This window comes from Capricornis sumatraensis, chromosome 20 (genome assembly GCF_032405125.1).
Source record: "Capricornis sumatraensis isolate serow.1 chromosome 20, serow.2, whole genome shotgun sequence".
NCBI classification, from domain to species: domain Eukaryota; kingdom Metazoa; phylum Chordata; class Mammalia; order Artiodactyla; family Bovidae; genus Capricornis; species Capricornis sumatraensis.
The window spans coordinates 66655827-66678193 of record NC_091088.1 but is presented as its reverse complement, the minus strand read 5'-3'; the positions used below and the strand labels follow the sequence as shown (position 1 = coordinate 66678193).

Genomic DNA, 22367 nt, shown 5'->3' with positions numbered 1-22367 from the left:
ATTACCAGGGAGAACTTTTGGTCTTTGAAAGACTTGTCTGTGCAGAGGGGCAAACGTTTGCTAACCAATCATTTGCCCTTTCCATTTTCTGAAACCGAGTGGGGTTGATCTCAGAGCGAGCGAGTGAGAGACAGCCTCAAGCAGTGGGTTGAAAGGAGGTCTTAGTTCTCTGCTCAGGAATTGGACCTGGGAGGCCTGGATGAAAACCAGGAATCCCAGCCTCTCATCCACCAGGGGCTAGAGGCTAGAGACAAGGTGCCCCTGGCTCTTGTCCCCACTGAAAACCACATTTCTCAAGGAGGAAAAAACTGTTAAAAAAAAAAAAAAAACACAGGTATGAAGTGTATTATTAGAGACAGAGCGCAAGCGGGAGAGCGCACAGAGGAGCAGCCTGTTTAGTTAAGACAGAAGCGAGGCTGAGTCACACACCTGGAGGGAGAGAGTGTGGGCGTCTCCCCTCATGAGAAGGAGCCCCGGACAGAGGCAGGAAAACCCTTCATACCCGGCAGTTCTTCCACATCTTTGCTCACCCTTGGCCAATTATCTGGTTTCTTTTTTCACACCTGACCTGCCCGACAATCCTCCCCAACACATATGTGCAGCTCTGTTCCAAGATGGATTCCAGCCCAGAGGCCTGAGGGGCCCTTGGCATCACCTATTATGGGATGGCACTCCCTCCTTTGGGGGCCTGCAGAAGCCTTTCTGTGCATGTGGAGCATCTCCCTTGCCCCAAAGATGGGAAATACGTGACCTCTTGATCTTTTACTCAGACAAGGTTTTGTCATTGTTGTGTAGTTGCTAAGTGGTAACCGACTGTTTTGCGACCCCATGGACTGTAACCTGCCGGGCTCCTCTGTCCATGGGACTTCCCAGGCAAGAATACGGGAGCAGGTTGCCGTTTACTTTGAGGGATCTTCCATAATGAGGGATTGAACCTGCATCTCCTGCATTGGCAGGCAGCTTCTTTACCACTGAGCCACCAGGCAAGCCCCAGACATAATTGTTTTGTCTGTATCACTCAGGAAAGGAGGACAGACAGTGGTATGCAGCTCTTGCAAAGTCAGACAAGTCAATATGTAGTCAACCCAGATTTGAATCAGCACATCTAGCTGATCTTAGGCCCATTGACCTATGACCACATAGGTTCCTCCATAGTAAAAGTGAAAGAGGTAGTCGTTCAGCCGTGTCCAATTCTGTGACCCCACAGACTGTGGCCTGCCAGGCTCCTCTGTCCATGGGATTCTCCAGGCAAGAAGACTGGACTGGGTGGCCATTCCCTTCTCCAGGGGATCCTCCTGGCCCAGGGATTAAACCCAGGTCTCCCGCATTGTGGGCGGATTCTTTACCCTCTGAGCCACCAGGGAACAGTGACCCTGGTGTAATCCTTCAGAAGCAATCTCTGACTAAAATTTCCAAAAGGCCCCTGAAGGCCAAGAAAGCCGTGCCAAAGGTCTATCATCAGATTTTGCCTAGGTGGATTTCTGTCTCACAGAGGTCTGCCCAAAACTTGAGTTTCCTGCATGTGTCTTTTTAACCCAATGAGACTGTTCAGAACCCAAAGATCCTCATTTTCTGGAGGGACCAAGCAGAGAGAAAAGAAAAATGTTTTAATTTTATCTGTGGATGTCAGTTACCAAAATGTTGTAAATCATCAGCCGCTTGAGGATAGCTTTTTTAATACCTGAAAACCAGATTAGAAGCTAATAATATGTCAGAAAAAAAGTCATAAACATTATAATCATACTTAGCAGTTTTGGGGGGCTTCCCAAGTGGTGCTACCTGCCAATGCAGGTAGATGTAAGAGACACAGGTTCGATCCCTGGGTCAGGAAGATCCCCTGGAGGAGGGCATGGCAACCCACTCCAGTATTCTTGCCTGGAGAATCCCACCAACAGAGGAGCCTGGGGGGCTGCATGCAGTCCACAGTGTCTCAAGGAGTCAGACAGGACTGAAGCGACTTAGCACGCGCACACACATGTCTTTAGTGATTCATTCAATCTCCTGTAATTAATGTTTGTTCTTTTGGAGTCCAATTTTTTTCCATTAGCTCTGTTGATCTTGCCTAATGATTGAGGATTAGTGACAGTGATAGTTTCAAGAAGTTCAGAGGTTTTAAGGGAAGGTTTGTATGATCTGTACAGTGAAGGGGGTACTTTGATCACTAGAGATTGTGGAAGGTATATCCCACGTGGAACATATGTTTTAACCATTTTCTTTCCATCATGAGGGCAACAAAGCCAGGTAGTCAGGAAAGGCTTTAACCAATGAAATAACAATGAGGTTTGCCAAGGAGCTGGGAAAAGCTAAATGGTCATCTTGGATTTCCCATCAATGTGACTTTAGTTGACAGCTGTTGTTCACCCACTTTAACTTCCCCAACCTAAAAGTAGACCATTGCCATGGTGCAAAGGGACCAGGATGGGCAAAAGTCTGACAACAAGGAGCTGAGTTTTGTAGAAGCAGAATCAACTGTGTCTACATGTGCCGTAATCTTCAGAGATCATCGTGAAATAATACTTATTCACTCAAGCAAAGTAACGGGAAGATTTCCAAAGCGAACATAAATGACTGAAAGGCAAGGGAGTTCACATGGTGTATCGTCAAAGGCAGTGTTCCAAGAAAACTGCGTTCTCTTCACAGAGAGAGAAAACCAGACTTCTGTCTGGCACTGGCTCACCGTTACTAACAACATTGATTTACCTAATTCATTTCAATTGAATCTTAGAAAGTCCACTCTACAAATCTGGAAGAGGGAGTACTTTTACAAAGGCATCAGAGTGTGAACACACATGTATATCCAGACAGCAATCTCATAATTTCATTTTCTATACTTAGTCATGAATCAGGCATTACGATACAAAACTCACTGGTTTATAAACAGCAGTTGGGATGAGTAAAATTTTAAAAGGCTTTGTCCTCATTTTTTCGTCCAGTCTCAGGAATTAGAGATTATTAAGTGCTATAAGTGTTCCTGGGAGCCCTGGTGTCAAAGTACAGGGAGAGAAAGCCACATTCTCTTAGTAGGAGTAGTTCTTTCAGGGTCAGAATTCTGAAAGAAAAAGCGTTTTAAAAGCTGGCTTTCTCTAACTGTACGTGCAAAAACAAAAGTGGTTTTCTTTTTTTCCAATTTCAGATTTTTTTCTTAATTTTCTCTGAAGCGCAGAGAATATTGTGGCCACACCATGTCATAATGAAATATCATCTTTCTTTTCTGCAGTCATAGTTTCATAGCTAAAATTTAGACCAGTGCTCAAAGTGGCCCTAAAAATAGGAGCAGATAAATGGATGATAAAATGTTGCCCCAGCAGGGACTGCCCCTCTGGACAGGTGGGATCTTAGTTTGATCAGAAGAATCTGAAGAAGGAGAGGAAATTGCAGGATTTGGGGAAGCTTGTTACACCACCCTGCGAGTTGGGAGAAGCTGATGAAGACTGTTTAGAAGTTCAAGAGAGTTTATCTCAGCTTATTTTCCAATCCTGTGGTGATAAAGATCTCAGTGTAAGATAGTATTACAGTCTGGAGACCCCAATCTCTAGGTCACTTTCCATCCCCCAACCTGAATAAAGTTCAGGTCATGTTACAGCAAAATCTGTTTTCCCTTTCTCAGCCCATCTAGCTTAGAAAGAGGATCCTCGGATGCTGAGCAACCTGCAACCAAGAACAGCGCTCCTAGAAATGAAGCCCAGCCTCCCAGAAACATTACTCGGGGACCCCTGAGGGAGACCCAGAGTGTCCTCTGAATTTCGAGCATCCTCCACCAGACATCTCTGGTCAATCCCGTCCTTGTGCCAGGGGTCCAGGGGCGTGTGGGTATTTGAATCAGTGCCGGTCCACCACCAGGGGTCTCTTTAAGTGACGTCTGTTGCTGCTTTGTGGTATGGTTCAAAATAGCCAGCCCAGTAGGCTGTCCACGGCAGCATATGGACTGTCAGAGCCTGGGGCTGGCGGGGCGGGGGCGGACTGCTGGAGTCACTGGAGTTGACTGCAATGCAGAGTGCCGTGGGGGTCAGGACCTGAGGCTGAGAGCTGGGAGTATTCCCCTCGGGGATTTCCGGACACGGAATAAGGTGGGACATTAAACAGCAGAAGTACCCTAGGTCTATTGCCCTGTTTGTTTGGCATCTAAGGTAAACATGAAGGAGATATAAGGCTTGTGGGGGGCAGACCAACCACCTTACTTCATGAGTAATGCAGGAAAGAAAATCACGGGAAACAAGAAGAGGAATGTGGTGTTTGCGGTAGCAGGGCACTCCGGGAGAAACATTAAAAGACAATGGGGCCCCGGGGTTAAGTGTGGGTGTAGCAGGGAGTGATTTGTTGGAGGTGCTGAGCTACAGCTTCCAGCGTGCTGCTTGCGAAGTCAAAGAGAAAGCGCTGCTTGAGTGGAAGACCTCCTGGGGGTTGTAGCTCAGGGAGAAAGGAGAGAGAAGGAAGAGGGAGAGAGGAGGGAGAAAGAGGGAGAGAGGAGGGAGGAAGAGGGAGAGAGGAGGGAGGAAGAGGGAGAGAGGAGGGAGGAAGAGGGGGAGAGGAGGGAGGAAGAGGGAGAGAGGAGGGAGGAAGAGGGGGAGAGGAGGGAGGAAGAGGGAGAGAGGAGGGAGGAAGAGGGGGAGAGGAGGGAGGAAGAGGGAGAGAGGAGGGAGGAAGAGGGAGAGAGGAGGGAGGAAAAGGGAGAGAGGAGGGAGGAAGAGGGAGAGAGGGCTCCTTCATTGAGTGGACCCAGATTCAGCCCTGTGGATCCAGGAAAGAGAACAAGGCAGAGACCGAGAGCAAGTGAGTTCTCACTCCCGCCAGCAGTTCAGGGAGAACAGCAGTTTACCTTGAAATCCCGGGTTTCAGCATCAGTGATCTCGGGAGAGTCAGCCGTGAGCGGTGGCTTAGTTCTCAGCCCAGGAACTGGACCTGCAGTTGACCTTGAAATCCCATTCTTGGAGACAGAAGGCCATGAGGAGTGGCCTGAAGCGAGGTCTTAGTTTTCTACCCAGGGATCGGCCCTGAGTGGCCTGGATGAAAATCAGGAGTTTAGCTGCTCGTCCACCAGGGGCTAGACACTAGAGACAAGGTTTTCCTGGCTCTTGCCCCCACTGAAAAATGCATTTCTCAAGAAGGCAAAAATTGTAAACGAAACAAACAGGTACAAAGTGTACTATTAGAGACACAGCACAACAGATGAGAGTGCACACAGAGAAACTGTTCGGTTAAGACAGAAGCAAAGCAGAGATACACACTGGAGAGAAAGAGTGTGGGCGCCCTCCCAGGAGGAGGAGCCCCATAGAAGGCAGGAAAATCAATCATAAGGACAGTTCTTCCAGGCTTGTTTACCTTTGGCCAGTTATCTGGTTTCTTTTTCCACACCTGACCTGCCCTAAGGATCCTCACCAACATGCATATGAAACTTTTTTCCAAGATGGATTCTAGTCCAGAGCCCTGTGAGCGGGTCCTTGGCATCACCTATTTTGGGATGGCATCCCCTTCTTTTTAACCTGCAAGGAGACTTTCTGGGCATGTGCAGCATCTCCCCAGTCCTAAGGGTGGGAAATAGGTGACCTCTTGATCTTTTAATCAAATGGAGGTAAGCCCTGCTGTGATTGTCACCTTAAGTGTCCACAGGAACAAAGTCCGCTACTTACTCTGATCCTGTTATTGTCCCTGTGTTTCTTGTAGGCATGACTCCAGCCTCCATGACGTTCCCTGAGTTCCAAAGTGCAGCTTCAAGCAGTTGCTAATCACAGAAGAAATGATAAGCAACTGCTTGAATGGGTGTTCCCATTCCATGGATGGGAATGAATACCAGACCACCTTGCCTCCTGAGAAACCTGCATGCAGGTCAGGAAGCAACAGTTAGAACCGGACATGGAACAACGGACTGGTTCCAAATTGGGGAAGGAGTACATCAAGGCTGTGTATTGTCACCCTGCTTATTTAACTTCTATGCAGAGTACATCACGTGAAATGCCAGGCTGGATGAAGCACAAGCTAGAATCAAGATTGCTGGGAGAAATATCAATAATCTCAGATTTGCAGATGACACCACCCTAATGGCAGAAAGCGGAGAAAAACTAAAGAGCCTCTTGATGAAGGTGAAAGAGGAGAGTGAAAAAGTTGGGTTAAAACTCAACATTAAAAAAATGAAGATCATGATATTCAGTCCCATCACTTCGTGGCAAATAGACGGGGGAAACAATGGAAACAGTGATAGACTTTATTTTCTTGGGCCCCAAAATCACTGCAGATGGTGACTTCAGCCATGAAATTGAAAGCTCCTTGGAAGAAAAGCTATGACCAACCTAGACAGCATATCAAAAAGCAGAGACGTTACTTTGCCAACAAAGGTCCATATAGTCAAAGCTATGGTTTGTCCAGTAGTCATGTATGGATGTGAGCGCCAAAGAATTGATGCCTTTGAAAAGTGGCATTGGAGAAGACTCTTGAGAGTCCCTTGGACTGCAAGGAGATCCAACCAGTCAATTCTAAAGGACATCAGTCCTGAAGATTCATTGGAAGGACTGATGCTGAAGCTGAAGCTCCAATACTCTGGCCACCTGATGTGAAGAACTGATTCATTGGAAAAGACCCTGATGCTGGGAAAGATTGAAGGCAAGAGGAGAAGCGGTCGACAGAGGATGAGATGGTTGGATGATATCACCAACTCGATGAACATAAGTTTGAGCAAGCTCCGGGAGTTGGTGAAGGACAGGGAAGCCTGGCGTGCTACAGTCCGTGGGGTGGCAAAGCGTCCAACGTGACTGAGCGACTGAATAACAAGAATCATGGAAGGAGCAGCTGAGAAACCATCTAAGGCAAGATTAAAGGGACCAGACAGTCATAAGATTAGGGGCCGACAGCATGAGACCCTGCACACACCCTAATCTTGTCAGCAGCCCCTTCCTGGAACCTTTGCCATAAAACTCACTGAATTCACCCAGGTAGGGACATAGTTTCAATGGCAGGAGCAAGCTCTGTGTTCCTGGACTGGCAAAGCAATAAAGCTGTTCTTTTCTCCTCCACACAAAACTGCCTCTGAGGTGGACCCCACACTGGTGTTCAGAGAGGCTGAGCTTTCAGCATCACTTCCTGTTAATGCAGGTGTAACGACCCAGATAGAAGGAGTGGGAGGGGTGACAACCTCACAATAGGCAAGGGAGACCTCATTTCTTTTCAGGAGAAGAAGCCTGAAACCCAGTCTGGACCTAGTGCCTTGCAGAGACTTGTAGCCAGGCAGCTGACTGTCTAGTTTTATCGAAGTACGTTTTAACTTTTAATGTGGTATTAACACATAGGTACCACATTCCCTGGTGGCTCAGATGGTTAAAAAAAAAAAACAAAAACTGCCTGCAATGCAGGAGACCCGGGTTTGATCCCTGGGTTGAGAAGATGGGTTAGGGATCCCCTGGAGAAGGGAATGGTGACCCATTCCAGTATTCTTGCCTGGAGAACTCCATGGACAGAGGAGACTGGTGGGCTACAGTCCATGGGGCTGCAAAGAGTCAGACAAGACTGAGCGACTAACACTTTCACTTTTAACACAGACAACAGGTGCTATTGGTTACCATACATGTCTCTTCTTTTTGTTGATGTGTGATCCAAAGCAATTTCATTGTCTAAAAATGTTCTAGTGACATGAGGAGACCTTTAAAAAGTAAGTTTGCAGTTGCCAGCTGCCAGCAGATACTGTTCAGGTCTGACCCAGCTCAGAAAACTCAAATTTTCAGCAACACAAGGACTTGCCTGAAATCACATTGTCTGAACCACAGCTGCTCCATTTTGGCTTTTAATTGTAGTTTTCTCCTTAATGGCCACAGCAGATGTCGCCATTAGTGATGTCCGTGTTTTACTAGGTATGAGAGGAGGCAAGAATTGGGGCTCATAAAAATCTTCTGAAAGTACACCTGCTCCACGCTTCATACTCCCTCTTGTGGGAAAATTCTTCATCTTTTCTCTCTTCTCTGGTCTTACACTTTGGCTACTGTATGCAAAGAGCCAGTTCATGGGAAAAGATCCTGATACTGGGAAAGACTGGGGACAAAAGAAGGGAATGGCCGAGAATGAGACTATTGGATGGCATCACGGACTCAATCAATGGATGTGAATTTGAACAAACTCCAGGTGATAGTGAAGGACAAGGAAGCCTGGCGGGCTACAGTCCGTGGGGTCGCAAAGAGTCGGACGACTGAGGTGACTTAGCACGCAGCACGTGCCGGTGCCCGCAGTAGGGAGATTCCTGGGTGTGGTTTGCCCAGAGGCTCCTGTGTTGAGGGCAGGCACTCTTTGAAATGTTTTCTTTCAAAGGTAAGAAGTTTACCGTACCTCTTTACCAAAACCCTTCCTCTCCCTCGTCATGGGGGTCCCCCCTCAGGTCTCCGGTGCTGCTGTCAAGAAACAGGTGTCCCCAGGGATGTCTGCAGAACTAGGGCAGCTTTTTCTGTGGGAGATCAGCCCCGCTGGATGTTTCCTTGTGAGGGGGAGGGGAAAGCGTCTGCTACGTAGATCAGACTCCTTTTTTTTCTCGCCAGCATCCTACTCCCCTCCTCCGCCCAAGTGAAGGCCCCATGCATAGTCTCTTCAGTCCTGTCTGACTCTTTGCAACCCCATGGACTCTAGCCCACCAGTCTCCTCTGTCCATGGGGATTCTCCAGGCAAGAATCCTGGAGTGGGTTGCCATGTCCTCCTCCAGGGGATCTTCCCAACCCAGGGATCGAACCCGCGACTCCTGTGTCTCCTGCATTGACAGGCGGGTTCTCTACCGCTGAGCGACGGAGGGAAGCCTCTAGTGAAGGCTTCTCCAAATCCCCTCCCTTACATGGAATCTCTAGGTTAGTATCTGGGTTCCCACCACCACCATCGCCACGGCCACCGCCACCGCTGGCAGCATCACCGTCAGAGGGGTCCGGGCGGGTTCCCTGGCTCTGCAGGTTCTGCAGCCCATAGCGAGGTCTGTGGGCCTGTGACCCGATGCACAGACGGACAAGAGGCTCCTTGGGCTCCTTGGGCGGATGGAGCTACGTCCCCGACACCCACAGAGGTGCTTTTCCTCCTGAGTGGATGTCTAACTCATTGTTTCTTTATTTATTGAGATAGACTTGGCTTATAATATTACTTTTAGGTACACTCCATAGTGATTTGGTATTTTTACAGATGCTGTAATATTATATGTGGAATCTCAAAAAATAATACTAATGAATGTATATAGCAAGGTAGGAACAGCCTCACCTAACTAACTTCACTTAACTAGTGGCAATCTGTGAAGAGAGGGAAGGAGGAAGGGGCAAAGTGGGGGTATGGGATTAAGAAATACAAATTACTATATATAAGGTACATAATCAGTAAGGATGTTGTGGAGCACAAGGAATGATAGCCATTTTCCTGTAATAACTTCCCCTGGAGTATTATCTGTAAAATGCCAAATCACTGTGCTGTATATTTGAAACTAGTGTTATATTGTAAATCAATGCTACTTCAGTTTTTTTAAGTTGATAGCAATTTCTACAAATTTATTTATTTTTAATTGAATATGATTCAATTTTTTAAAATACTGGTGTAACATAGTTTACAATGGTTTACTTTTTGTTTTTAACTGTGTGGATCATAATAAACTGTGGAAAATTCTGAAAGAGATGGGAATACCAGACCACCTGACCTGCCTCTTGAGAAATCTGTATGCAGGTCAGAAAGCAAAGGTTGGAATTGGACATGCAACAACAGACTGGTTCCAAATAGGAAAAGGAGTACGTCAAGGCTGTATATTGTCACCCTGCTTATTTAACTTCTATGCAGAGTACATCATGAGAAATGCTGGGCTGGAAGAAGCACAAGCTGGAATCAAGATTGCTGGGAGAAATATCAATAACCTCAGATAAGCAGATGACACCACCCTTATGGCAGAAAGTGAAGAGGAGCTGAAGAGCCTCTTGATGAAAGTGAAAGAGGAGAGCGAAAAGGTTGGCTTAAAGGTCAACATTCAGAAAATGAAGATCATGGCATCTGGTCCCATCACTTTATGGGAAGTAGATAGGGAAACATTGGAAACAGTGTCAGACTTTATTTTGGGGGGCTCCAAAATCACTGCAGGTGGTGACTGCAGCCATGAAATTAAAAGACGCTTACTCCTTGGAAGGAAAATTATGACCAACCTAGATAGCATATTGAAAAGCAGAGACATTACTTTGCCAACTAAGGTCCGTCTAGTCAAGGCTATGGTTTTTCCAGTGGTCATGAATGGATGTGAGAGTTGGACTGTGAAGAAAGCTGAGTGCCGAAGAATTGATGCTTTTGAACTGTGGTGTTGGAGAAGACTCTTGAGAGTCCTTTGGACTGCAAGAAGATCCAACCAATCCATTCTGAAGGAGATTAGCCCTGGGATTTCTTTGGAAGGAATGATGCTAAAGCTGAAACTCCAATACTTTGGCCAGCTCATGCAAAGTGTTGACTCATTGGAAAAGACTCTGAAGCTGGGAGGGATTGGGGGCAGGAGGAGAAGGGGACGACAGAGGATGAGATGGCTGGATGGCATCACCAACTCGATGGACATGAGGTTTGAGTGAACTCCAGGAGTTGGTGATGTGCAGGGAGGCCTGGCGTGCTGCAATTCATGGGGTTGCAAAGAGTCGGACATGACTGAGCGACTGAACTGAACTGAACTGAAAGTTTCTAAGGGCTAAGAATTGTGATTAATACGTGTAATTAAAATGACTAAAATTAAAAAGGTAACCACCTTTGTGTGCAAGGAAGTGTTTCAAAAGTTATAAGGAAACCACTTCATCCTACTCCATCTGTATTTTAATTCATCTAATAACTTGTTTCTCAGTTTCTTGACCTCCCTCCCTCCTGCACTCTACTGCAGCTGTTCAATCCCACAAACAAGCCTCTACTTCATTATGATCAATATCCTGAAGGTCCATAATCTCAATTTCAAGCACCCTGTTCTGCAATAACTATTATGTCTATCCAGTTTTGCCTCCTATCTTGCAGTTGCACTCAATTGTAACAATTTGTCAACCAACCATTACTTACCACTTCTTTTCCACACCTCTGAAAATGCAGGGTTTTTTCTTTTTAAATTAAGAAATTTGCTTCATCAACTCTAGTATGTAATTCTAAGAGTTTGTAACAGAAAATGGAAGAAAAACAATCATTTCCCCAAAGTTACACTATGTCCCAATAAATCTGGGGGGAAAAGGAAAATTGATCATTTCTTTCTATCATGATGAAATGAGCCACTTTATCTGCTGTTTTTCTCCTCTTCTTAAAGTCTGCTTCATTTGATAGTAACATAGCTGCCCGGGGTTCCTTGTACCACTGTTTGCAAAGGGTATCTGTTCCCTTCCCTTTACTTCCGCCTTGTTTGTGTTCTAGTATTTCAAATGCAGCACTGGACACAATACGTAGTTACCTGCCTTTCCTCCCCCTGTGGCGATATTTGTGTGTTTGCTGGAGAGAGCCCCAAGGAAGAGCCTCTTTAACATTTGTTTATGGTCGGTTATGCCAGGTCTTCGCCGCTGCACCTGGGTGCCGCTCTGGCTGTGGACACGGGGTGCTCAGTGAGGCAGCTTCTCTTGTTGCGGAGCCTGGGTGGTGGGCTTCGTGGGCTCAGGAGCTGTGGTGCGCGGGCCCAGCTTCCCCGCGGCACGTGGAATTCTCCCGAACCACAGATCGACCCAGTATCCTCTGCGCTGGCAGGCCAATTCCCAACCCCTGGGCTCCCAGGGGAGTCCCGAGGAAGAGCTTCTTGGATGCAGGTGGATATTTTATTTCTTCCTCCAGTTGCTGACTACTCCTTTGTGCATTCTTTGTGAAATGTCATCTTGCTGCACACTTAACGAAGCAGGCGCTATTTTCTATGAATGTTACACTTTGAAAAGAGTACTTAAAAATTAGACAACTTTAAGGTTGTTTGTCCACTGGCAATAAATATAGGTCCCTAAATGCATTTCACCTTCACACCTCACAGAAGCTCAAAGTGCCCTGTGAACCTGCAGATCCTCCAGTGCAGGGAGGGACTCCACACAGCAGCTGTTTCCTGTGGTTAAGACCATTCATCACTAGGGGTGTTTTTGTCAAGAGTCTGGGAGGCGGAGGCGGGTGGCTGTGGCTCATTGTTCTCCTCCAAGCTGTGTCGGATCCCGTATCCAAAGTATATGGCAAGTCCTAGTAGGGAAATGAGACAGTGAGGAGGAAAAGCAGGCACTCTGCTCACTCGCAAATGCCCAACAGGCCTCCATTAGGGCATCTGACACAGTGATGGGGAGAGGTGGTAGGAAGAGGGTTGGATTCAGTCACTCCAGAGGCCTTATCCCAGAAAGTTACTTACCATGGCATTCCAGACACTAAATTGGGCCCATGTCCGAGAGGTTATCTGTGTCATCAGGTAAACATTCACGAAGATGCTCACCAGTGGGAAGACAGGCAGAGCAGGGACCTGTGGGCAGAGTCAGTTCATCCCTTGACACAGCCCGGATGTCTGAAAGGGAGACCCTGCCCCACATGTGGGCAGAGAGACTCCAATCCTATTCCAGCTGGGCGTTCAGTGTCTACTCAGACAATGTATGGAAAGCACTGAGTGTAGATCGGGGTTTCAGCAATTCCCCCTCTTTCCTGGTTGAGAGAAGGATGTCTAGACCTCAAAGCACATGACTTCATTTACTCAAGGTGGACACTCTGGGCATGTAAGGTCACCTACCTTGACGTGAAGAGGACTGGGGCTCTGGGGCTGCCTTCAGATGATGACCGTGACCCCAGTGATGAGCAGCAGCAGCAGCACAGCCACTGTTGTGAGCACAGAGTCTCCAGGATCTGGGCCACTGGGCCAGGCTCAGGCTCAGGATGGTCAGCAGGAGAACTGCAAGGGTCAAGGTGCAGGAGAACAGGCTGGACCCAGAAGCCAAAGACATCAGGACCTCGGGTCACACCTCTCCCCAGGCTGCCCACATCAGGAAGGGACATTGTATCTCTAAGACTCCTCAACTGACAAAATACACACTCCTACCCTATCCTGTCAGTTTCAGAATATGACTAAAGGGAAATCCCACTGCTCACCAAGCAGCGATTCACATCCATAGACAATCTGGCCAGATTTCCAGGTGGGCGTGGTGCTGGGAAGGAACCACAGACTCTTCAGAATGTTTGAGGTTCCTGCTTTAGGTTCAGTTTCCAAAGGATTTTCTTTGATTTCAGGCTCCATCTCAGTTTCTTCCTCTGTTTTCTCCTTCCTGAAATCCTGATCTGGCTGGTACCTGCTCTAGAAATGTCCAGGCAATATGTACAGCAGGCCATCCTCATTTAACATCACACAGCCTAGTCCATAACCGTCCTGACTTCAGCCTAACAGGACATTTAGAAAACACAGCTTGAGGGCAGAAGACCTCCCCATCAATTCTCCCGAGTCTGAGAGCTCTCAACCAAGGTGTCGTGAAGGAGTCTCACCTAAGAACGAGAACAGAAAACGTCCCGAGGGTATAAGCAAGCAGGACCCCAATTAACATAGGTTCCACGATATCAAGGAGGTCAAAGAGTAATGCCAAGGCCCCTAGAATGAGGGCACAAACAAGACAGAGAAGGGAGTGAGAGGCTGGAGGAAATAGCCAAGCTAAGGAACTTGATCAAAGAAGGAGTGAGTTTTTGTTTATTTACCTGCCAGAGTTCCAAAAGCCACAATGGTAATGACGGGGGTCTTTGTGTAGGCGTGGATCCGGGTAAGTCCCCGGAAAAGCAGTCTGTCCTCTGCCATGTCATAGATCAACTGAGACATGGCAAACATGGCGCCCAGGAGGCTGGAAGAGAATATGGAGACATTGTGCGGACACGGAGAGGCAGGACAGACCTGGGCTTCTGCCCCCTAGTCTACTCCGGGTGTTGTGTCTTGCCCTCTTGTCTCTCAGTGCCAATGGAAAGACTGTCTGAGAATCTCACAGTAGACTGGGAGAAGCTTTGACACTGACCTCTATAAAAGAGCACAGAGGAAGACAACAGCCTTGGTATATCTGGCCGGGTCCCACCCGACATGGAGGAAAGCCTGTGGGAAGGGGTTGTAAGGCTGAATCTGGTAGTACGGCACCACGAGGGTGAGCGCCGCTGAGACACCGAAATACGCCACAAAGCAGATGAAAATGGAGATCACCGTGCTCAAGGGGACAGAGTGCTGAGGATTTCAGGCTTCTTTGCCTGCAGGAGAGGAGGAAGTACTGGGTCAAGAAAACACACCGGACTGAAATGAGAAAAAATCCTTTCCTTTTGCACCTCCAAAACCTTGTTCATCTTCTAGCAACTCCTGCGCCCAAAGGCAGCCCAAACTGTGCCCACAGCCCCAACGGGACACGCCATGACCGTGTTACCTGTAGTGAGAATGGCTTCAACACCAAAATACGCATAGAAACATAGAGCTGCTCCTTGAAGAATCCCATCAAGGCCAGAGGGCACAAACCCTCCAGAGCCCAGAGGGCCCAAGCTATGGTGAGAGAAGGAGCAAGAAAGGTGAGTGAGGTGAGTTCAGCCATCTCTACTGGACTCCCCCCGTAATACCACAGGCCCTAGGCTCCAGGATTCTCACCACTGGATCCATCAGCCCAGATCTCTTTAGTCTCAACTGTATTGCCAGCTTGCACCTCCTCCCCCTCCATGCATTACTATGACCAGGAGTACCCTCCTCCTAACCTATAGATGTCACTGGATTCAGATGTGTTCGATGGATTGCTCAATGGGTTACAGGGTTTCCTTTATGAGTGATGAACATGTTTGCAATCAGATAGAGGTTATGGTTGCCCGATATTGTGACTGTACTAGGTGCCACTGAATTATACACTTTCAGATGGTTAATTTCTTATTGTAGTGATCATCTTGCAATAAGTCTATCAAATCTTTGCATTGCACACCTTGACATATACCACATTGTACATCAGTTATATCTCAGTAAAGCTGGGAAAGAATAATAGAATATTTAATTTTATGCTATCATAATATCCTCTCAATTAAAAAACAATGTTTGATCTCAGTACAGATGAAGAAACTTGTTGGTCTAAGTAAATGTTTATGAGCAAGGGTGATTTTGTCCCCCAAGCAGTTGGCACTGTCTGGAGACATTCTGATTGTCCCAGTTTGGGGGGAGGGCAGGCATCCCTGGTGTCTAGTGATTAAAGGCCAGGGATGCCACTCAACACCCTACAACGTTTTTCTTAAAACCCTAACATGCACAGGACAGCCCCCCACACCAAGAATGATCCAGCCTGAATTGTCAACGGTGCCAAGGATAAAAAACAGCTCCTGCCACCTTTCCTTCCAGTCCTAACCCCGCACATTCTGCCACCCAAGCCTTTCCCTCCCCAGCTCCTGCTCCACACCCCACTCTTCTCATCCTGTCTCTGTCCCCTTCTCACCCATCATCACCAGCACCAGGGCCAGAGCAACAAAGTCTGTGAATGTGGCCAGGAAAGAGGGCATATACGGAGAGAAGGTCCCCTCTAATGCCTGAGAGATGTGGTTTCCAATCAGGCTGTCAAAGGCAGTGCTCCAGGCCTTGGACACACAGGCAGCGGCTGCAGAAGCAGAAAGAATATTCATTAACAAAACTGCTTGATCCCCTACCATGTGACATGGGCTTCCCAGGGGGCACCAGTGGTAAAGAGCTCACCTGTCAATGCAGGAGACATAAGAGAAGTAGGTTCAATCCCTGGGTAGGGAAGAACCCCTGGAGAAGGGCATGACAACCCACTCCAGTATTCTTGCCTGGAGAATCCCATGGACAAGGGAGCCTAGTGGGCTACAGCTCATGGAATCTCAAAGAGTCGGACACGACTGAAGCATCTTAGCACGCATGCACCCACCATGTGACATAGGATGTGTTTTTTTTTTTTAATAGATAAAGTACTTAACCACAGGCAGTTATCTCTTCTTGGAGTGGGAAGAGCAGACCCAGGTAACTCACAAAATAGGTCAACTATTCAATATGCTAGGTGAAAATAAATATTATGCAAGAGAAGAACACAGGGAAATAGGAACTGAGGTACTGGGGGATGAGGGTTGAAAAGGTAGTCTTAAAAGAAAATCCTACAAAGACAACAGCTGAGCAAAGACTTGAAAATGGTGAGAGGATGAGCTGTGGGCCCAGCCTCCCTCTCACCCACACCCTAGGTTCCCTTTCCTTCTGGGTTCGTGGTCCATCATTAAAGGAAAACAGGATAGAGCTGAGTAGAATGAAGTTGTGGGGTTTTCCTGCCACTATTATCCCCTTCCCCCTGCAAGTCTAATAACAAAGTACCTATGAATGAATGAAGACCCCCCCTCAATCTCGCTTCCTGATCTTAAGCCCACACCACCCCCCAACCCCCATCCTCTCACCAACAACTTAGGACAGGATGAGGTTCCAGCCAGTGATGAAGGAACACAGCTGACCCATGACGACATAGTTGTAGAGATACACAGAGCTGGAACGTGGTACCCGGGCCGCCAGCTCTGCATAGCAGAGTTCAGACAACAGAGATGACAGGCCGGCCATCAAGAAGCAGATGATGATCACCAGCCCAGGTGTGTATGTGGCCACGGCACCAGCCACAGTGTACACGCCAGCTCCCAGGCTGCTGCCCACACCCAAGGCCACCAGGTCCAGAGTGTTCAGACATCTGGCCACATGCCTCTCAGACCCCTCCCTGGGCTCCAGCCACCGCTGGTGGACCAGCTTCTGACCAAACTGGTGAACATCCTGACATCGCATCCTAGACACAGTTGAGGCTCCGATCTGCTGAGAAAACAACACAGCAAGCCGTCAACGGTGTCCACCTGCCCTTGGCCCTGGGAGGGCAATTCTAAGGAGCGATGGAGTGATGGGGAGCAGGTGGTAAGAGGACGCATTGAACAAGTTCTCCATCTCTGAGATTTGGTTTCTTAAACATAAATGAAACTCTTTGTATGTTTCAAAGTTACTGGAAAGTTTGTTTGAAAAGAAGCAAGGCGGAGGAGACTGCTGCTGCTGCTACTAAGTCACTTCAGTCGTGTCCAACTCTGTGTGATGCCATAGACGGCAGCCCACCAGGCTGCCCCGTCCCTGGAATTCTCCAGGCAAGAACACTGGAGTGGGCTGCCATTTCCTTCTCCAGTACATGAAAGTGAAAAGTGAAAGTGAAGTCGCTCAGTCGTGTCCGACTCTTAGCGACCCCACGGACTGCAGCCCACCAGGCTCCTCCGTCCATGGGATTGTCCAGGCAAGAACACTGGAGTGGGGACTGTGTCACTCTAAAATGCGCCACTTCGGTAGGTAGACTGTCTTGAGCATGCATGCATGCTAAGTCACTAAGTTGTGTCCAACTCTTTGCGACCCTATGGACTGTAGCGCACCAGGCTCCTCTGTCCATGAGCTGAAGGCGATTCAGACCCTATAGGCTGCAGCCTCAAGAAAAATTCCTTGCCTCTCTCTCAACTGATCAAAATAATTCAGCTTATGGTGCCTATGTCAGGAAGAGAGCTACTACCAGAGAGAACTTCTTGTCTTAGAAAGATGTCAGCGAGGAGAGGTGAACATTTGCCAATCAATCATTTGCTCATCTCATCTTCTGTAACCAAGTGGGGTTGATCTCAGAGAGAGAGAGACAGCCCTGAGCGAGCGGTGGCTTGAAGCAAAGTCTACATTCTCTGCTCAGGAATTGGATCTAGGAAGCCTGGATGAAAACCAGGAATCCCAGCCGCTCATCCACCAGGGGCTAGAGGCTAGAAACAAGATTCCCCTGACTTTTGCCCCCATTAAAAATGTGTTTTCACACAGGCAAACACTGTTTAAAAAAATTAAAATGACAAAAGCAGTTTATTATTAGAGACACAACAAGCAGGAGAACACACAGAGAAACAGTTTATTTAAGACAGAAGCAAGGCAGAGTTACACACCTGGAGAGAAAGGGTGTGGGCGTCCCCCCTAGTGGGGAGGAGCCCCGTAAAGAAGCAGGTAAATCATTCGTACAAGGCAGCTCCTCCAGGTTTGTTTGACTTTATTCAATTATCTGGTTTCTTTTTCCACACCTGACCTGCCCTAGGACCCTCCCTAAAACTCACGTGCAGCATTTCTTCCAAGATGGCTTCTAGTCCAGAGCCAGGTGAAGGAGGCCCTCAGCATCCATCTGAAGGAGGTCCTCGGCATCCATCTCCTATTAGGGGTGACACTCCCTCTTTTTATCTCCCAGGGAACCTTTCTGTGCATGTGCAGTGTCTCCTTGGCCCCAAGGGTGGAAAATATGTGACCTCGTGACCTTTTAATCAGTGTTAAGCCATGCCATAACTGTAGTCTTGAAGTGTTCCCAGGAGGCAAAGTCCAGCTATTTACTCTCTTCTTGTTATTTCTGTCTTGAAGTGTGAACAGGAGGCTGATTGTAAATATCCAGCGTAGAGCCCACCCGCCTCCTTCCCCAGGAAAGGTAGACAGGAGGCTGGTGAGAAATGCCGAGCCTTGACCCATGTATCTCCTATCTCACGTGGGAGGCCACTCTGATTCAATGCTTTGACCAAGCTGGGCTAGAGTCTGGCCCTCCCTACAAGTTCCATCTCATTTTGACCTAAACCAGATTTCCATTTCACTCAGCAAGCAGTGAAACAGGAAGCTCGCAGGTTCAGGACCCTTGGTGTAAACCTGTAATCCGAGCTCTCTAATCACCAAGTCTCTTAAATAATCACACCTGTCAAGGTGGGGAGGGAATAATGATAACTATTTTCTTGTATCATTCAGGAAAGGAAGACAAAGGTGGTGTGCATTTTGTGCAAAATCGGACAAGCTGGTATGTAGTGGAGCTGGATTTGAACCCACAGACAAGGCTGATTTCAGGTTCATTGAGCACGTAGGTTCCTTCACACTGACTCTGGTGTAACTCCTCAAGAGTATCTGACTAAATTCCCAAAAGACTTCTCATGGCCAAGAAAGCCAAGTCAAAGGTCTGCCATCAGATTTCGCTAAGTGGATTTCTTTCTACTAGAGATCCCCAAAATATATTGAAATTTCTGCACATGTCCTCAGATAGTCCATTTCATTTACCCATTAAGGCTGTTCATAATCTGATTTCTGAAGCGACCAGCCTGAGACAAAAGAAAAATGTTTTCATTTTACCCATAGGTGTAAATTATCAAAGTGTTGTAAATCGTACATAGCTTCAAGAGAACAGCTGCTTTATGTCTGAAAAAATAGTAATTAGAAGCCAATCATAACACGTCAGACAAAAGTCATAAAATTATAATCACATTGAGCATTTCATTTGTGGGTATTTGTCACTCTGCTGCTGCTGCTGCTGAGTCGCTTCAGTCATGTCCGACTCTGTGCAACCCCACAGACGGCAGCCCACCAGGCTCCCCCGTCCCTGGGATTCTCCAGGCAAGAACACTGGAGTGGGTTGCCGTTTCCTTCTCCAATGCAGGAAAGTGAAAAGTGAAAGTGAAGTCACTCAGTCATGTCCGACTCTTCGCGACCCCATGGACTGCAGCCCACCAGGCTCCTCTGTCCATGGAATTTTCCAGGCAAGAGTACTGGAGTGGGGTGCCATTGCCTTCTCCACTCAGTTGTGTCCAAATCTTTGCAACCCCATGGACTGCAGCCCGTGAGACTCCTCTGTCCATGGGATTTCCCAGGCAAGAATACTGGAGTGAGTTGCCATTTCCTCCTCCAGGGGATCTTCCAGACCCAGGGATCAAGCTCAAGTCTCCTGCATTGCAGACAGGTTCTTACCATCTGAGCCACCAGGGAAGCCCAGCAGTTCATTTAATGCCATGTAATTCATTTCTGTTACATCTGAGTCCAGTTTTTCTATTAGTTCTGTTGACCTGGCCTGATGATTAAGGATGACAGTGACAGTGAGAGTTTCAAGAAGTTTGTGAGGCTTTTGTTATGATTTGTCCAGTGAGGTGAGTACCTTGATTACTGGATATTGTAGAAGGCATACCCCAAGTGGGTATTTATTTGTTTTATAATTTTCTTTTCATTGTGAAGACATCAATCCTGCAGCCAGGAAAGGCTTAAACCCATCATATAAAATGAGATTTGCCAGGGAGCCAGGAAAAGCCGGGCAGTCGTCTCCAGTGTCCCAGAGCCCTGAATGTGTAATCAACAGCCATTGTTTACCCCTTTTAAATCCCCTCAGTTAGAAGTAGACTGTTGCCATGCTCTTAACTGGTAGCTCAGATGGCAAAAACCTGCCTGCAATGCAGGAGACTCATGTTCGATCTCTGGGTCAGGAAGATCACTAGAAAAGGAAATGGCAACCCACTCCAGTATTCTTGGCTGGAGAATCCCATGGACAGAGGAACCTGGTGGGCTACAGTCCATGGGGTCCCAAAGAGTCAGACAAGACTAGTGACTAACTATGGACAGAGGTAAGTGACATTGTACAGGAGACAGGGATCAAGACCATCCCCAAGAAAAAGAAATGCAAAAAGGCAAAATGGCTGTCTGAGGAGGCATTACAAATAGCTGTGAAGAGAAGAGAGGCAAAAAGCAAAGGAGAAAAGGAAAGATACACCCATTTGAATGCAGAGTTCCAAAGAATAGCATGGAGAAATAAGAAAGCCTTCCTCAGCGATCAATGCAAAGAAATAGAGGAAAACAACAGAATGGGAAAGACTAGAGATCTTTTCAAGAAAATTAGAGATACCAAGGGAACATTTCATGCAAAGACGGGAACAATAAAGGACAGAAATGTTAGAAATGGACCTAACAGAAGCAGAAGATATGAAGAAGAGGTGGCAAGAATACACAGAAGAACTGTAAAAAAAGATCTTCATGACCCAGATAATCATGATGGTGTGATCACTCACCTAGAGCCAGACATTCTGAAATGTGAAGTCAAGTGGGCCTTAGGAATCATCACTATGAACAAAGCTAGTGGAGGTGATGGAATTCCAGTTGAGCTATTTCAAATCCTAAAAGAAGATGCTATGAAAGTGCTGCACTCAATATGCCAGCAAATTTGGAAAACTCAGCAGTGGCCACAGGACTGAAAAGGTCAGTTTTCATTCCAATCCCAAAGAAAGGCAATGCCAAAGAATGCTCAAACTACCGCACAATTGTACTTATCTCACGTGCTAGCAAAGTAGTGCTCAAAACTCTGCAAGCCAGGCTTCACCAATACATGAACTGTGAACTTCCAGATGTTCAAGCTGGCTTTAGAAAAGGCAGAGGAACCAGAGATCAAATTGCTAACATCTGCTGGATCATTGAAAAAGCAAGAGAGTTCCAGAAAAACATCTATTTCTGCTTTAATGACTATGCCAAAGCCTTGACTGTGTGGATCACAATCAACTGTGGAAAATTCTTCAAGAGATGGGAATACCAGACCACCTGACCTGCCTCTTGAGAAATCTGTATGCAGGTCAGGAAGCAACAGTTAGAACTGGACATAGAGCAACAGACTGGTTCCAAATAGGAAAAGGAGGACGTCGAGACTGTATATTGTCACCCTGCTTATGTAACTTATATGCAGAATATGTTACGAGAAACACTGGGCTGAATGAAGCACAAGCTGGAATCAAGATTGCTAGGAGAAATATCAATAACCTTAGATATGTAGATGGCACCACACTTTGAGCAGAGAGTGAAGAAGAACCTAAGAGCCTCTTAATGAAAGTGAAAGAGAAGAGGGAAAAGTTGGCTTAAAGCTCAACGTTCAGAAAACTAAGATTATGGCATCCAGTCCCATCACTTCATGGCAAATAGATGGGGAAACAGTGGAAACACTGGCTGACTTTATTTTTGGGGGCTCCAAAATCATTGCAGATGGTGACTGCAGCCATAAAATTAAAAGACGCTTACTATTTTGAAGGAAAGTTATGACCAACTTAGATGGCATATTCAAAAACAGAGACATTACTTTGCCAACAAAGGTCCATCGAGTCAAGGCCATGGTTTTATCAGTAGTCATGTATGTATGTGAGGGTTGGACTGTAAAGAAAGCTGAGTGCCAAAGAATTGATGCTTTTGAACTATGGTGTTGGAGAAGACACTTGAGAGTCCCTTAGACTGCAAGGAGATCCAACCAGTCCATCCTAAAGGAGATCAGTCCTGGGTGTTCATTGGAAGGACTGATGTTGAAGCTGAAACTCCAATCCTTTGGCCATCTGATGTGAAGAGTTGACTCATTTGAAAAGACCCTGATTCTGGGAAACATTAAGGGTGGGAGGAGAAGGGGACGACAGAGGATGAGATGGTTGGACGGCATCACTGACTCAATTGACATGAGTTTGTGTGGACTCTGGGAGTTGGTGATGGACAGGGAGGCCTGGTGTGCTGCAGTCCATGGAGTCGCAAAGATTAGAACACGACTGAGTGACTGAACTGAACTGATTTCTCACTTAGAGTGTAGTATAACATAACTTCTACATGCACAGGGAAACTTAAAAAATTATGTCTCCTTTCATTGCCA

At 47.0% G+C, this 22367-nt stretch overlaps 1 pseudogene; it reads right to left on the bottom strand.

Annotated features, from left to right (window-relative positions):
• Positions 1 to 12019: 12019 nt before the first annotated feature.
• On the bottom strand, positions 12020 to 16696 carry LOC138096936 (cationic amino acid transporter 3-like; annotated as a pseudogene).
• Positions 16697 to 22367: the final 5671 nt, after the last annotated feature.